The 17,489-nt window shown below is 33.5% G+C and overlaps 1 long non-coding RNA gene across 1 annotated transcript in view; it reads right to left on the reverse strand.

Annotated features, from left to right (window-relative positions):
* Positions 1-1,850: 1,850 nt before the first annotated feature.
* Positions 1,851-17,489, reverse strand: part of LOC131383755 (uncharacterized) — a 35,892-nt gene continuing 20,253 nt past the window's right edge. Inside the window, exon 5 of the long non-coding RNA XR_009213995.1 lies at positions 1,851-1,872. This is a non-coding gene — a long non-coding RNA (uncharacterized LOC131383755). The remainder of the gene's footprint in view (positions 1,873-17,489) is intronic.

Raw genomic sequence — 17,489 nt, forward strand, 5'->3', positions numbered from 1 at the left:
AGACTCCCAAAACCCTAACATCCCCAGAATCTATGGTTGATTCTTCTTGGGAGGGAAAATTACTATATTCTAGGCATCTGCCTTTGAAAACAGTATTCTTCAAGCTGTATAGCGTCTGAGCTACATATTGTTTTCACATCAATGTGATTTATCTCCTAAGCTATATTTTAAAAGCATTGAATTCCAGGATATTTCACCATACTTTATATCTAATCACATATACCTTTCTTCCTTGCACAGTACATATACTTCAGAAATACCCGTCTAAAGATTCACTAGGCATGGGGCTGGGCTCAGTGGCTCACACCTGTAATGCTAGCATTTTCGGAGGCCGAGGCGGGTGGATTACAAGGTCAGGAGTTCAAGACCAGCCTGATGAGCATGGTGAAATCCCATCTCTACTAAAAAAAAAAAAAAAAAAATTAGCCGGGCATAGTGGTGCACGCCTGTAGTCCCAACTACCTGGGAGGCTGGCTTTGTTATTTCAATCCTAGTATAATTAAACTAAAACACAAACAGACAAAGAAAGAAAAAATACAGGACAGTCAGAGAGATGGGAACACTGGATATTTAATGATGCTAAACAATAACTGTGATTTTTATGGGTGGGGGCGTGTTGAAGGAGGGTGTGATAACAATATTGGTTTTTTTAAAATCAGAATTCCTATAGTTTATGTTGAAAATTTTACAGATGAAGCTATATGAAATGCAGGGTTTTCTTCAAAATAATCTACAAAAGGGAAGATTACTAAATAGTTAATAATGTGAACAAATTTAAAAATGAGTTGACAATTGTTTAAACTGTTGATAGGTACATGGGGTATCATATTTCTGTATCTACTGCTGTATATGTTTTACATTTTCATAAGATTTTTTTTTTTTCAAAAGGAAATATGTGCTGGCTGAGAAGACTCTGCAGCTCTTTGGATGCTTCACATACATGGACTGCACTGATGAGAGAAATTTACCAAAAAAGAAGGAGGAGGAGGAGGAGGAGGAGGACAAGAACAGGAAGAACAAGAACAAAAAGGGAGGAGAAACCTAAGAACAAAAAGAGCATCAGAAAAATATTAGAGAAACTTAGATCTAAAGCTGTTCTTTGATAAAAAAAAAAAAAATTAAAGGGAAAAACTCTTAATAGTGCTCTAGGGGTGGGTCAACCACATAAAATTCACCTGCAAGATGCTTTTGGTAGGATTCATTAACTCAGATGGTTTCCTTTGATGGGGTTCAGGACATGCTACCCCAAACTAGGACACTGTGGCAAACTGAATATTTTTAGCTGAAGGAATTTGAGAAACGACAGATGCTGGAAGGACTTTCTGACCTACTTTCCTGAAGCAGGTCATAAGACCTTCCTGTGAGAGGTGCCCTCACTATACCCAAAGGAAAGGAGTCTCCTTACATCTGAAGATGGAGAAATGCCAAAAGGAATCTTAATGACTAAGCCTTACTAAGTTTCCTCCAGTTTCCTCCACTTAGTTCATACCCTTTTGTCCTATTGCATTTTTCCCATAACTCTCCATTCTTAATCAAACTTAGCATAAAAAGGCTTCGGCTTAACCATTTATTAGGGGTCTTCATTTCCTTATGAAGCTCCCATGTCACATAAAATATATACTAAATGAATTCGTATGGCCTTTTCCTGGTAATCTGTCTTTTGTTACAAAACCACAGCTGAGAAGCTAGAAGGGCAGAATGAAAAGATTTTTCTCCCTCTCTTATAGTTTTTGTTGACTACAAAGAGGCAGAAAAAGCCTGGAATACGCTACTCACCCCAGGGACTGCAGTTGAAGTCTAGGACAACTGTCAAATCTGACAGAAGATAAGAATTCTTACCGTATCAGTTTCCGGGGTATCTGTCCATAGCACCTGATCAAGAGAGGAAGGTATTAATAAAGTTGTTTTCTTGTTACTTCCTTTCCAAATTCAGATTTGCAGGAGAAAAGTATTTGTAAAAACAAATTTTTTGAGTTGTGACTCTTGTGAACTTGTTTTTGGGGTATTCATTGGTTATTGATCCTTTCTCAGGGACAAGTACTGGCTTCCTGTTTATCTTGTTTAGTGTCCTGTAAACTTGGCTTGACTTTCTACCTGTCTGGGTAGACAGACTGTTGGGCCTCCATCTGCAGGCAGTCAACCATTACACTGGGGATGCCAAGAGTAGGCTGGACAGAAATGTAGTTTGCACATCATTTGCTCCTAATGTCCTACCAACTTTTTGCTGTCTCCGGTGAGGTGGAGAGGGTGGTGTCTTCATCTGTTTTCCCTTTGGCTATCTTTGGAAATAAGTTTGGATCCTGGGAGGTCTGTATCTTTTGAAATTTCTTTTGGGATACCTCTTTTGTCCGTGGATAAGTCATAAAAGGCTTACTGGTTTTGGTTTTGAGTCACTTGGAATAGACGTACTCTTGGGCAAAAAAAAAAAAAAAAAAGAGTTAAGTCCTGCTAGGAATAATTATTGTGTGTCCCAAACAAATGATTTTTTAAAGTGCTCCAAGTTCAGAAGGTGATTTTTTTAAGTGCTCTAAGGTCAGAAGTTGGCCTAATCAGAAGTTGATATTCACAGCCTGAGAGGAGTTGTGATTTTCTGAGGCCTGTCTGCTCTTTCTATTTTATATTGTTCCTTCCATAGGAACTTGTCGAATAACACTCCTTTCTCAAAACCCTGCTGATTCTATGCTCTGCCAGTGCTGCCCACCTTCTTCTCTTGGCATGATCTGCGGAGGATAATTTGGAATTTCACTGGCTTCTTCGGGAAACTTCTGATCTCCCCACACTGGCTCCCCAAGGTCTCTTTCTCCCCATTGCTTCTGCTCTTGCGTACTCTTTTTGCCACCTCCCATCCTCATTCAGTTCTCCTGAATTCCAAGGTTCCCCTCCAAGGTCCTACCTTTTTTCATGTCAGCCTCTTAATCACTGAACTTTAGGTCCCTTTGTTGCTAGGGACTCAGGTTCCTCCAAAAGCAAATAACTGAAGTTGGAAAGAAAAAAGGCTAATTGACAATAAACCGAATATTTTATCCACTCAGCTGGGCTTTGAAGACATCCAGACTGGATATTTCCCCAGTCACTTCCCTAAAATGTAGCTTGCAGCCACCATAAGATTACATATCAGGGCAAAGGAAATCTAAAAAGCCTTCTCCACAAATACTTCTGAGAAGTGTTTGCCCTCATATTGAATAGGTAACCTCAACTTGTCCCATTTATCTGAAATACAATTCAGATAAAAATATGAAGTGGATATAAAGCAGTGAGTTTGTATTACTGTTTTACTGACTTGTGGCTACAATTTTAGAATAAAATCAATTTTAGAAAAAAGATTTCATTTATATTTATAAATATTTACCTATTTATCTGTATGTATGTGTATGTCTTTATATTAATATGTACGTTACATATATGTGATATTTTTCCACCTCCAGGTAATATTACCAAATTAATTTATAAAACCCATTAAAGGAGTTCTATTCAAAATTGTTTAGAGAGGAATGAGCACTTATGTAAACTAATTATTCCTGAAACTCTCAGAAATATAGAAACATCCAATTTTTTTCTTTTTCTTCTTTTTTTTGATTCACATAAGGTAGGATATTCTTTGATATATAAAGCTAGTATTAAGATTTTTGATAAATAAAAGCAGACATGTCTTCAGAGTTGTAGGTTTTTCTACGTAGATTTACTAGTCAATCGAGCTTGTCTCTATTAGATGTTTAAGATTATAAACCTAAATTTAACCTAGGAACAAATAAAAATACATTGCAACAATAAAAATAAATTGCTTTCTGCTTCTATGAGTTGAACTATTTTTAGATTCCACACATAAATGAGATCATGCAGTATCTGTCTTTCTCTAGCTGACTTATTTCATTTAACATAATGTCCTCCAGTTTCAACTATGTTATTGCAAATGACAGAATTTCCTTCTTTTTTAAGGCTGAATAATATTCCATTATATATACCGATGTATATACACACACACACGCACATATATATATACATATATACATATATACATTTAAGAAAGAAAGGGAAGAAGGAAGGAAGGAAGGAAGGAAAAAGGGAGAAAGGGAGGGAGGAGGAAGGAAGGAAGAAAGGAAGGACTCTCTGAGGTGATGGATGTATTAATTACGTTGATTGTAGTGATTATTTCACAACGTATATGTATGTCAAATCATCAACTTGCACACCTTAAGTGAATACAATTTTTAATTTTGAAATATGCCTCAATAAAAATAAGTAAAGTCTTTCATGTATCCTGTTTGTCTTGGTCAGCCATATTAAAATATAATTATCTAAAAACTAAAATTAATCAAAGTTAAAATTAAAGCATGTTATAAAACTGGCAGACCTATCAGACACATCAAAGATTCAAACCAGGAAGGGCATGGAAATCCGCAGGATGCCAGCTTCAAATTTGCTTTGCTGCTGGTTGGAAAAAACCTATGTGATGCCAACAATTCCCATGCTTCAGTATGACAGATGCTTCTTTCTCCTCACATTCTACAGTGAATCCTTTGAGAGAATAGCAAAGACCAGCCTTATTTAGACTTGTGAAAATGTGAAGATGTTCCAGCCACTATGATTTTCCACCTCTTCTGTCACAAGAAATTCTAATTCTACATTATCTGCATGCCTTTGAAAAAATCAGCTGCTGGCTTTCTGAGACCAGATTAAAAAAGAATAATAAGTATTAACTTATTTCAAATGTGTTTGATCATGAAGAAAGGAGAAAATATGTATAAAGAGATAAAAGCGAGACATGTAGAAGTAAAAACATTGTGTTGTATGTCCAGGGACCAAAGTCGAGTCCACTTCTGACATTGGCCCTGCCTTTTGAACTAAGTCACCTAAAGCTCTTGAAAAATTAAGCAGTTACTGAAGTCATTCAGTAAACTATAAAGTATTAGAAATTATATGTATGTATACATACGTATACACATGTATGTGTATATATAGTGTGTATATATGTATACACATGTATATACATGTATATAAATATATACATGTACATACACATATATAAAATGTTATATGTACACTTAGCCATCAAAAAGCTCTCAGATTTTCTTTTTTCTTCATTCCCTTTATGAGCTATTCAAAAGTTCAAGTATTTCTTGAACACAGGTAATTTACATGGTGCTGTTAGAATACATATATTCATTATATGTCTATAACAAGATATGTACTTTCTTATTATAAAAAGCTCTCAAATTTTCCATTTCTTTGCTCTGCAGGCTCAGACTCCCTCTTTGAAAACCTAAGACTCTATGTTAAGGACTTTGAATCTCAGTCAGCAGATAATGTTTATTAATCCATCTATTTCATCCTTCTGTCCATCCATCCATTCATCCATTCAGTGTTCTCCAAACTCCAAGGTGGTAGATAGTGACATGGTGAGGTTTGATATCTAATGGGAAGGAAAATAAGAAATTATCCCAGATCTACTTGGTTGTTACTATTTGCTTATTTCTTATTTTAAGTACTGTTTTTTAATTTATAGAAAGGATGGCAGACAATGGGCTCCTTAGGGAAAGGAGCGTGTATTCTCATGCATCTCCAGGAATTAGTGAGGTACTCATAAGTATTTGGAAATATGAATGTATGAACATACATAAACAAGAAGGTACTTCAAGACCAACATGCTAAAAGCTTCTCTAGGAATACAGAATTATTTGAAGAAATCTTGTCTGAGGTTTATTATGAAAGATGAAATCAGAGACTCAAAGAAAGGAATATTTCCTTATTCCTCTTTTGTTCAAACTTCCCCATGTTTGAGCAGTGGAGAACAATGGAGAGAGGGGAAAAGAGGAAAAGGAGAAAGGGAGGAATTGGGAAAAACAGTCCGGAGTGCTGTATGCATGGCCAGAAGAAGAAAAAGTAGATGGTGTATAAGAGTAGCATTACCGGCTGGGCGCAGTGGCTCATGCCTGTAATCCCAGAACTTTGGGAGGCCAAGGTGGGCAGATCATCTAAGGTCAGGAGTTTGAGATCAGCCTGGCCAATGCGGTGAAACCCCGTCTCTACTAAAAATACAAAAATTAGCCAGGCATGGTGGCGAATGCTTGTATCCCAGCTAATCGGGAGGCTGAGGCAGGAAAATCGCTTGAACTCAGGAGGCGGAGGTTGCAGTGAGCTGAGATCGAGCCATTGCACTCCAGCCTAGGTGATAGAGCAAGACTCCATCTCAAAAAAAAAAAAAAAAAAGAAAGAGTAGCATTACCGCTAGTCATCCATAGTCCTCTGCCCCGTCATTTCAAATCCAAGTCATTTCTATTTTAAGAATAATGAAAATGTTGTACCAATGTCATTAATGAATATTAATCTAGTTAAAATATCAATTTTTAAAAATAAATTTAGAAATAAAAACAGTTGTATTTATCTGCTTGCCACCAAAAAAAAAAAAAAAGAGAGAATTGCTTGATGTATATCAAGCATGGAAGGAAAAAAAGAAAAAAAAACTGTATGCTTAACTTTTTAGTTTTTTTGCCTGTGTGATGTTTGGTGCTTGCTTAATATACATACGTTAGAAAATGACGTGATGGTTAGCTTTGTTTGCTATCATAGTATGTCTGCCCGAAAACTGTTTCCAAATTTTTTTTGGTAACTTGCAACCTTAATGCTATGCTAAGTAATACATATTTTAAATTCATTTTAATTTTAAATATTAAATATATTAATAGATTGAAGGTATTAAATAGTAAAGATATGAAAATTATTAACTAAAAATCATAAGATAAAAACTCACTCATTAAAAAACGTAAGTTTAAATTTATACTTCTGTCATCTTATTTTTATATGGTATAGAAAGGCTAAATATAGTTGTCTGTTAACAAACAAAAAATTCTACAGCAGAAAATTTTATGCTTTAGAAAATGTAAAAAATTCTATGAATATATGAATTCTATGAGGAAGTATATGCTTTTAAAAATTGTGAGATGAAGTATTCACAAAATTTTCTGGTCTGCTATAGAATGTTGGTATGTGACAGACAATTCACAATTGCCTACTTTATAGTTTTCTCCACAAAAGAGAAGTCACTAATGGCTAAAATTTATAATTAATATATGTAAATAAAATTACTAGAAACTGTAAGTATAAAGGAAAACAACTTTGTAGGCCAAGTATGTGAGGTATGAAGAATATGTTTTTGTTCTGAGGAAATGAAAGTATTTATATTCTGTTGTAGGACTGTGTCCTTATAGGTTTAGGCTGTTTCCTCAACTATAAACATCTCAGGACCATAGGTTGTGACTGACAAGGAATGTGCCTTGCTTGTTTAAGATGGAGTTGATTTTAAAATGGTGTTACTCTGGCTCTCTTGAGCTTCTGCCTCTGTAACAAAACTACTAACCCAAGATCAAGCAAACAACCTGACAGTGGGCTTACAGTGATACTTAAACTTCTTTATATTTGTCAGTCATTTTAAGTATTTTGTCATTTAAAGATACTGTCAGCATAAAAAGATGCAGGAAATTTTCCCCACAGAATGATTAAGGCTATGAAAATTAATCACTTTAGAAAAGAAATGAATCATGTATTATTGTTAACATAAGATTTGTCATTCATTTATAGCTGGTTTAAAACAGCTATTTGTAAAACCACCATAGTATTTTAAAAATTAATTAACTTTAACTTGACAAATAAAAAATGTATATATTTATCATGTACAACATGATGTTTTGAAATATATATACATTGTTGAATGGCTAAATGGAGCTAATTAACATATGTATGTCACATACCTATTTTTTAGAGATGAGAACACTTAAATCCACTCTCTTAGTGATTTTCAAGAATACATTGTTATTAGCTATAGTCACCACCTTGTACAATAGTTCTCTTGAACTTATTCCTCCTATCAAACTGAAATTTTGTATCCTTTGACCAATATTTCCCCAACCCTTCCTCTCCCCAAGACCCAGGTAACTACCATTCTACTCTCTGCTTCTATGAATTCAAATATTTAGACTCCACATATAGATGAAATCATGTGGTATTTGTCTTTCTGTGCCTGGCTTATTTCATTTAACATAATGTCCTCTAGGCTCATTTATGGTGTCAAAAATGACAGGATTTCCCACTTCCTTAAGGCTGAAGAGTATTTCATTGTGCATATATACTACATTTTCTGTTTCTATTCATGTTGATAGCCATCTTAATATTGTGATGCATTTTTATAAATAAAATAATATGTATTGAAAAATAAAATAAAAATAAAAATAAATAAAGATACTGTTTTACTTTCTTTATTATTATTATTATTATACTTTTAAGTTTTAGGGTACATGTGCACAATGTGCAGGTTTGTTATATATGCATACATGTGCCATGTTGGTGTGCTGCACCCATTAACTCGTCATTTAGCATTAGGTATATCTCCTAATGCAATCCCTCCCCGCTCTCCCCACCCCACAACAGTCCCTGGTGTGTGATGTTCCCCTTCCTCTGTCCATGTGTTCTCATTGTTCAATTCCCACTTATGAGTGAGAACATGTGGTGTTTGGTTTTTGTCCTTGCGATAGTTTGCTGAGAATGATGGTTTCCAGCTTCATCCATGTCCCTACAAAGGACATGAACTCATCATTTTTTATGACTGCATAGTATTCCATGGTGTATATGTGCCACATTTTCTTAATCCAGTCTATCATTGTTGGACATTTGGGTTGGTTCCAAGTCTTTGCTATTGTGAATAGTGCTGCGATACTGTTTTACTTTCATGCTTTCCTGAAAGCTTTTGCAAAATACAGATTTATGATAATTTTAAGGTCATGCCACTAGACTGGGTAAGAATTTCCAAAACTCGAATGAAGAATCTGATGTGTTCATGAAACTGTTACCAGAAAAAGTGGTCTAGATCCAGATACCCAGAGAGGGTTCTTGGATCTTGTGCAAGAAGGAATTCAAGGAGAGTCTCAAAGTTCAGTGAAAGAAGCAAGTTTATTCAAAGTTACACCATTGCAGAGTACGGTGTCCTCAGAAAGCAAGTGGAGGAGCGCACCATATTTGTTTTAAGTTTTTTGTGTATAGAGGTCTTTCCTATGCAAAGACTAAACTAAGCTGTGCCTATGTACAGGTGAGCAGACAGAATGACAAAATGTATTATTCTATTGAGTTAAAGAAAACTACCCTTGATATTTTAGTGTGTGAGTACATCAAGCATAAGTGCTATTTTCTTGAAAGCATATATTTTTATGTGTATTGGGACATCTGGACTCTCTACTGTTGTAGGAGCGTGTCCTTATAGGTTTAGGCTGTTTCCTCATCTATAAACATCTCAGGATCATGGGTTGTGACTGACAAGGAATGTGCCTTGCTTGTTTAAGATGGAGTTGATTTTAAAATGGTGTTACTCTGGCTCTCTTGGACTTCTGCCTCTGTAACAAAACTACTAACCCAAGATCAAGCAAACAATAGTTAATTACACGGAACTGAATGAACTGAAATATAATTATTATGGTTTTTGTTTTGGAAAATTGATAGTTCTTCAATGTCTTGTTTTCAGATCTAATGAATGACTTTTTTCTTTTCTCTTAAGCTATCTATAGCTTACAGCTATTTGGTAAAGTATGCCATTGTGAACAAAAATGAAACGTTTATTTTTTTCTTCCTATCTGATCCCTCCAAAATTCAGAAACTCTTATTAAATATTCATATTTTTATGGCAATATGGTTATTTGCATAAGTTCAATAAGAATCTGTTATCCTTGTAACTGGACATAATTGGAAACATTGGTTACATTAGAAAGGCTTTCACTGGAATGTCCAGTTTTAAGGAACTAAGCTTGACTTTATTGAGTTGGTGCTTTCAATAGCCTCTTGGGAAAAACAAAACAAACAGACAAGAAAAACAACCTGACAGTGGGCTTACAGGATTTCTGACCTTACAGATGAGTAAAAAAGGTTGCTTGCTGGCAGGCCCAGGAAACTTCCAGATACTGGAAATGTTGAGAAGAGAGGAATTCATTGAAATCTATAGGTATTGTGGATGACATCTGATGACAAGCTCCCCTGCTTAACTTCCTAGCCTCAGAGGCTTTTAAATACCTAATCTGAAATTCCTTATGAAAAGTTTTGCCAAAGCAAAGTGAAAAAAGAGCCTATGTGGCCAACTACTAATCTTGCCACTTTTAGGTAAGTAATCAGGCCAAGTTTAATGAGACTATAAGCAAATTAGTCTTACTGTAATTATATTTGACATAAGCTGGGTGACTGTGGAGAGAAAACAATGTTTCCATGAAAAACTATAGGAAACATATATGGATAATAAAATCTAGTCCTGTTCACTGTAAAGTTTTGTTACTACCTATAAATGAGACTGAATCTTTAATTCTTAACAGTTTTCTCCAATATCTGGTTACAACTCCCCAAATAAATGTTCTTAAATTTTCTCCCTTCCGACTTGGAATTATTGAGAATGAAAACTGCCTTTTTCCTGAGGACCTGCAGGCTGATGCTGGAGGATTTGATACAAACTTAAGAGAAATCTTCACAACACATCATGTATAGACAATCTTCATTCCTGTTGCCATGTGGGCGACGCAGAAAATTCACTGGAACACCCAGTGACATAACCAAAGACATTCAAACTATAAATCAGGAAAATCTATAAAATTGCTACTGCTATCTTCACTCCACCATCTTAAAATTATTCAATCTCAACATCTAGAAATCTTGACTTCCCTCTGCCTTTAACTTGATACAACCACTAACCTTTGTTTTTCTCTTATTGCCATAAATGTACCTCCAATTAAATGACTGATTGCTCCCTTCATATAGAGACTTAATTTGGGTGGTTGACTACTCCCATCTATACCACTGCCTCCCAAAATGAGACACAATTGTTTAACTGGATAGAACTGTTCCCAGGGCTGAGAGATTAGTTCAATGGGATGTGGGGCAATCTACCAACTCAGCTTCTGAATCGTGAAGCTTCTTGGGGAGGTTTCAGGTGGATGAATGGTGGGGTTCATGACATGATACCCCATAATATGACAACATAACATATTTAGTATTTTTAGCTGGAGTCGTTTGAGAAATGGTAGGTGATAGAAGGATTCTCTGTCTTCCCTGAGGCAGGTCATAAGACTTTCACATGAGAGGTGCCCACCCTGTCCCTGGAGGAAAGGAGCCTCCTTTCTCCAAAGATGGAGGAACTTCAAGAAGAATCTGAAGGCATAGGCTTTGCTGAAGGATACGTTTCCCCCAATGAACTTCGAGAAAAAAGCTTAGCTTTTTGCATGACTTTTCACTCCTTATCAAACATAGTGTAAAACACTCAGATTTAATCAGATATTTGGATCTTAATCTCTTTATTAAAGCTTTCATATCATGACTTTTATATTAAATAAATGTTTATGCTCTCCTCTTGTTAATCTTTCTTTTGTTTCAGAGACCTAGTAGAGAACCTAATGGGTTAAAAGGAAAATAATTTTTCCCCTACACCTTCTAAGCTAAAGGTAATTAGAAATAGATTTCTCCACTTCTGTGCAAGAAAAAAAAATCTTAACACTAAAAATAAACAATCTTGCTTCCATTTCTGAAATGATCCAAATTTTATTAAGCTATAATTGCGTGGTCTGGTTAAGGTGAAAAAAATTATCTTTAAGATAGTGTATTCAGCAACACAAAACTATTTTTATTAAAAGAACATTTCTTTTTGCAATTGATGGGGTGATGTAAATGGTTTTAACACAGTGAGAATCTCCTTCAAAATATTTAAATGTTATACATCATGCTAGTTCCTCCAGAAAAAAAAAAAAAATCGTTAATCTGGCTGCTGATGAAAACCTCTGAGTTATTCTAAAATTAAACAGCAGAATTATGCTTGCACTTCATTGGATATTATTTAAGTAAATTAGAAAAACATCGTTTAGCAAATTTGAAGGAAATTAGTCAGTAAAGAATATTCCCTTATTGAGTCATACTATAAAGACTGTTGTTAAAATTCCATCTTAAATACAACTGCTTTATACCAAATAAGCAAGATCTGCCAGGTTGGTACATTTTTTTCTCTCATTTTTCAATCTCTTTTCGTTAATCCCAACACTTTCATTTAATTAAAGCTTGACTATCAACAAATGAGCCTGAAAAATAGTTTTGAAAGACAGACATTAATGGTTTGCACGCTAACAAAGAGCAAAGCTTGAATAGTTTCATATGTGCATTCCCAAAGAATATGTTAAGTATTTATAGACATTGTAGTGAATCAAAATGAAATTGATGTTTTTATTAAAATCTCTTTAAAGAGACAAGAGCTGCCCTTGCCCACTAGGTATAAAGTATTTTACCATATTATCTTTTAAAGGAATTGCTTTCAGAACACAATTTATTTCAGCTGTAATGTACACCACAACAAGAAACATAAAATATTGTCATAATGAAAACATTTCATTGAGGAATTGATGCCCTCAGGCAACACAGAGAATGCTACCATCAGCTTTTGTAAAATAATAAATATTTGATATGTCTTAAAGGATCCACTATTAAAGTGTTTTTATGAACAATGATATTAGATCTTAATACTCTTATGCTTATTTGTGCTTTTGATTACTCACTTATTAATTCTAATAACAAAAGGTCATAGAGATTGTTAAAATCTAAGAAAAAATTAAATTAAATATTAGAGAATTTTCTTGAATAATGCATTGTTTGAATAACCGGACTTGTTTTAATTAGCATTTTCCACTGTATATTTATTTATAACCAGACAAGGGAATAATTTACATGCAAACTATTGAACCATTTTTCCACAAAGTTTAGATAAATAGAGAACACCTTAAATAACCAGATGTGGACAAATATGATAGCTAGCTTTATGATAAGGACTATATTTTAAGCTGGAAATACAGGTTAAAATCATAATATGCACGTCCCTTATGTAACATAACTATGTTATGCTATTTTCCCATATGCCATCCACACAAAGATCTTCTAATGTCATTGAAAATATTAGATAAGAGATATAGAAGGATCCCAGAATCCATTTTAACGCAAATGGGCAAGTACTAAATATGTTTTAATGATTATCAGAGTTTGCACAATTCCAAGATTGAATGCACCTTCAGTGCATACAATGTGTGTGCGTGTGTGTGTGTGTGTGTAAATATCCTTTTAGCTGAAGTCCTATGAAAAACATGACTTCAGTTAGAAATTGACATTATCAATAGATCTTTTCAAAGTTTTAAGGCAATATCGTATGTAACAACAAAAGATATCCAACTCATCTATAGTCTAACATTTAACTGTTCATATCTAAATTCTAACATTAATGAGCATCTCTTGATCAAAGCAAATCATGTCATAGGACTTATTTTCCAAAAGGAGGATCTCACATGTAACAAGACCAAGCCAGAAACAAACATACGAATTTAATTTAGTATTATGTTTGCAAGTTTTCATAACTGGAATCTTACTGAAAGTAAACAATTCTGGTTTAACCTACCTTTTTAGCATTTTTGCCATTAATTAATGGATACTTTATAGTTAAATTTTACCTTTTGCTATGTAATTTGAGATGCACATTTGATAATATGTATTTAAGGTAACAACAGAAAATAATATTACCCAAGACTGGTCCATAATAACAATTCATAATTAATATTTTCTCAAAAAGAACATTAAATAAGTAATAGGCTATATAATTATCATGAAATGCCTATTCCTAATACAAGAACAAAATCGCCATAGTAATTTACTCTTACAAAGATTTTTAAATTTATAATAGCTAGTACTCTTCTTAATATTAACAAACCTAAAAGAGTGGAGTGATTTGGATGTTCAAGTAGAGGGTAAATATAAACATTGATGATTTTAAGAAACACACCAACTTGATATCCAATCTTTTATTAAACATCCAGTTTTTAAAAGTGTGCGAACACACTTATCAATAGAGTTTAACGAAAAAACTATTTTTAAAATAACTGAGAACACACAGAAAATCATTTAAACATGCTGTTAATATTCAAAACTACATAGAAAGAAGTTGATTTAAAAACAAAAAATTTTTAGAAATTTGAATAATAAAATGCTGCTATTAAAGTTTACAAAAGAAGCTGCATTACATTTCTTTAAAAGCAAATAAAAAGTAATAAATACTCATAAAATGCAAATTATTTATTTTTTCTTTCCTTTTTAAAAATTTTCTTATTTTTAATTTTTGTGGTACATAGTAGGTGTATATATTTGTGGGGTACATGAGATGTTTTGATACAAGCATGCAATGAGGAAATAATCACATCATGGAGATTGGGGTTTCCATCCTCTCAAGCACTTATCTTTTGCATTACAAACAATCCAATTACACTTTTTTAATTATTTTAAAATGTACAATTAAGTTAGTATTGACTATAGTCGCCCTGTTGTGCAATCTGTTGATGGACACTTAGGCTGTTTCCAAATCTTAGCTGTGGTGAATAATGTTGCAGTAAACTTGAGAATTCAGACAGCTCTTTGACATATTGATTTCCTTTCTTTTGGGTATGTGCCCAGCAGTGGGATTGCTAGATTACACGGTAGCTTTATTTTTAGTTTTTTGAGGAACCTCCAAACTCTTCTCCATAGTGGTTGTACTAATTTGCATTCCCACCAACAGTATATACAAGGGTTTCCTTTCAACGCATCCTCACTAGCATTTATTATTGCCTGTCTATTGGATATAAGCCATTTTAACCGGTGTAAAATGATATCTCACTGTAGTTTTGCTTTGCATTTCCCTGATGATCAATGATTTTGAGAACATTTTCATGTCTGTTTGCCTTGCCATGTATATGTCTTCTTTTGAGAAATGTTTACTTAAATCTTTTGCTGATTTTTTGATTGGATGAATTGATTTTTCATATAGAGTTGTTTGAGCTCCTTATATATTCTGGTTATTAATCCCTTATCTAATGGTTAATTTGCATATATTTTCTCCCATTCTGTGGGTTGTCTCCACCTTTTTGGTTGTTTATTTTGCTGTGCAGAATCTTTTTAATTTAATGTATTTCCATTTGTTCATTTTTGCTTTGGTTGTTTGAGCTTATGGGGTATTACTCAAGAAATTTTTGCCTAAATCAGTGTCCTGGAGATTTTCCTCAATGTATTCACATAGCAGTTTTATAGTTTGAGGTCTTAGATTGAAGTCTTTAACCCATTTTGATTTGACTTTTATATGTGGTAAGAGATAGGGGTCTAGTTTCATTCTTTGCATATGGATATCTAATTTTCCCAGCACCATTTATTGAAGAGACTGTCTTTTCCCCAGCACATATTCTTGGCACCTTTGTCAAAAATGAATTCATTCTAAGTGTGTGGGTTTGTTTCTGGGTTCTCTTTTCTATTCCATTGGTCTATGTGTCTGTTTTTATGCCAGTACCATGTTGTTTTGATTATTATAGCTGTGTAGTATAATTTGAAGTCAAGAATGTGATTCCTCCAGTTCTGTTCATCTTGCTTAGGATGACTGTGGCTCTTCTGGGTCTTTTGTGGTTCCACATAAATTTTGGGATTGTTTTTTCTATTTCTGTGAAGAATGTCATTGATATTTTGATAAGGATTGCATTGAATCTGTAGATTGCTTTCTATAGTATGGACATTTTAACAATATTGATTCCTCAATCCAGGATCATAGAATATTTTTCAATTTTTTGGTGTCCTCTTCAATTTCTTTCATCAGTGTTTTATAGTTTTAATTATAGAGATCTTTCACTTGTTTAGTTAATTCCTAGGTATTTGATTTTATTTGTGGCTATTATAAATGGGATTTCTTTTTTTCTTTTTCAGATTGCTCACTGTCAGCATATAGAAATGCTACTGATTTTTGTATGTTGATTTTGTAACCTGCAACTTTACTGAATTTATCAGCTCAAATAGTTTTTTTTTCTGCAGCCTTCATGTTTTTCCAAATATAAGATCATGTTTTCTGCAAACAAGGATAATTTGACTTCCATTCCAATTTAGATGCTCTTTATTTCTTTCTTTTGTCTGATTGCTCTAGCTAGGATTTCCTGTACTATGTTGAATAACAGTGGTGAAATTAGCATTTTGGTGGGTTCCAGATCTTAGGGGAAAGACTTTCAGTTTGTTTCCCATTCAGTATGATACTAGCTGTGGGTCTGTTGTATATGGCTTTTATTATGTTCAAGTATGTTACTCACATCTGCAGTTTTTTTAGGGTTTTATCATGAAGGGATGTTGAATTTTACCAAATGTTTTTTCAGCATTACTTGAAATAATCATATGGTTTTTATCCTTCCTTCTGTTGATATAATGTATTGTATTGATTGATTTGTGTATGTTGAATCATCCTTGCATCCCAAGGATAAATTCCACTTTGTCATGATGAGTGTTCTTTTTAATGTTTTGTCTAATTTGATTTTGCTGAGGATTTTTGCATCAATATTCATAAGAAATATTGGCCTGTAGTATTTTTTTTGACGTGACTTTTTCTCGTTTGGGTATCAGAATAATTCAGTTCTCATAAAATGAGTTTAGAAGTATTCCTTCCTCCTCTATTTTTTGGAAAAGTTTGAGTAGGATTGGTAATAGTTCTTCTTTAAATGTTTGGTAGAATTCAGCAGTGAAGCCATCGGGTCCTAGGCTTTCCTTTACTGGGAGAATTTTATTATGGCTTAAATGTAGTTATTTGTTACTGGTCTGTGCAGGTTTTGAATTTCTTCCTGGTTCAATCTTGGTAGGTTGTATGTATCTAGGAATTTGTCCATTGCTTCTAGATTATATCGGCATATAGTTGCTCACAGTAGCCACTAATGATCCTTTGAATTTCTGCAGTATCAGTTGTAATATCTCCTTTTTCATTTCTGATTTTATTTATTTGGATCTTCTCCCTTTTTTTCCTTAGTCTGGTTAAAGGTTTGTCAATTTGGCTTAACTGTAAAAAAAAAAAAACTTTTGTTTCACCGATCTTTTGAATTGTTTTCTTAATTTTAAATTTATTGACTTCTGCTCTGATCTTTATTATTTTTTTCTTTTACTAATTTGGGGGTTGATTTGCTCCTGCTTTTTTAGTTCTTTAAGATGCATCACTAAATTATTTATTTGAAGTTTTTCATCTCTTTTTATGTAGACACTTATAGATATAAACTTTCTTCTTAATAGTGCTTTTGCTATACACAAATGCAAAATTTTTAAAAATTTAACTGTTAAGAAAGGAGTATATGATTAGCTATATTCACTATATATAACATAAGGATTAACTAGTATATTTCCTGAATTGTGTGTAGCAGTATCTATCAAACATGAGGTGAATCGCCTTTGACTCAAATTTAATTTCAGTGTTTATTGTAGAGAAATCATCTAATAATATTAATGCAAAATATATTCATTAGAATTATTTTTGCAGAATTATAGTAATGCCAGCAAATGGAACTATTCTAAATGTCCATCAATAAGATATTGGTTATAAATTATAAAGATCTATGCAATGAAATATTATGAAGGCATTGAAAAGAATGTGTGTTTACACTCATTGGAAAGAATGTATTACTATG

Source organism: Hylobates moloch, unplaced genomic scaffold (genome assembly GCF_009828535.3).
Source record: "Hylobates moloch isolate HMO894 unplaced genomic scaffold, HMol_V3 SCAFFOLD_6, whole genome shotgun sequence".
In the NCBI taxonomy this organism is placed as follows: Eukaryota; Metazoa; Chordata; class Mammalia; order Primates; family Hylobatidae; genus Hylobates; species Hylobates moloch.